Here is a 400-nt window from a genome sequence, read left to right as displayed (position 1 = left end):
ACACACACACACACACACACACACACACTCACATATGTACAGTATGTCTATATATATGTACACAGAATTCTCTAAATGTCTCTCTTTGAACCCCCTTAATTAATCCTTCTCACACATTCTGACAAGGTAAAGACATCATACAGCATTTTATGCACTTATGGCGTTTTTTCCACTGCATGGTATCTACTTGACTCGCCTCGACATTTTACGTTATGAAAAAAAGTCCCTAGTACCTGCTAACAGATACTGTATTAAGTACCACCTCCGTCCAGCAGACCACTGATTGGTCGGAGAGAATCGTCATTATTCACTGCGTCATCATTGCTAGCGACCAACGGAGGGATGTCCTGGATTAACCTGCCGTGTTTAACCCTCCTGTTGTCCTCGGGTCAAATTTGAC

The 400-nt window shown here is 42.5% G+C and overlaps 1 protein-coding gene across 10 annotated transcripts in view; it reads left to right on the top strand.

Moving 5' to 3' along the window:
* The window catches only part of fbf1 (Fas binding factor 1), a 13,801-nt gene that overhangs the window by 6,803 nt on the left and 6,598 nt on the right, over positions 1-400 (top strand). The window lies entirely within an intron of this gene.

This window comes from Etheostoma spectabile, chromosome 15 (assembly GCF_008692095.1).
Source record: "Etheostoma spectabile isolate EspeVRDwgs_2016 chromosome 15, UIUC_Espe_1.0, whole genome shotgun sequence".
NCBI classification, from domain to species: Eukaryota; Metazoa; Chordata; class Actinopteri; order Perciformes; family Percidae; genus Etheostoma; species Etheostoma spectabile.
This window is presented reverse-complemented; position numbering and strand designations above follow the sequence as displayed.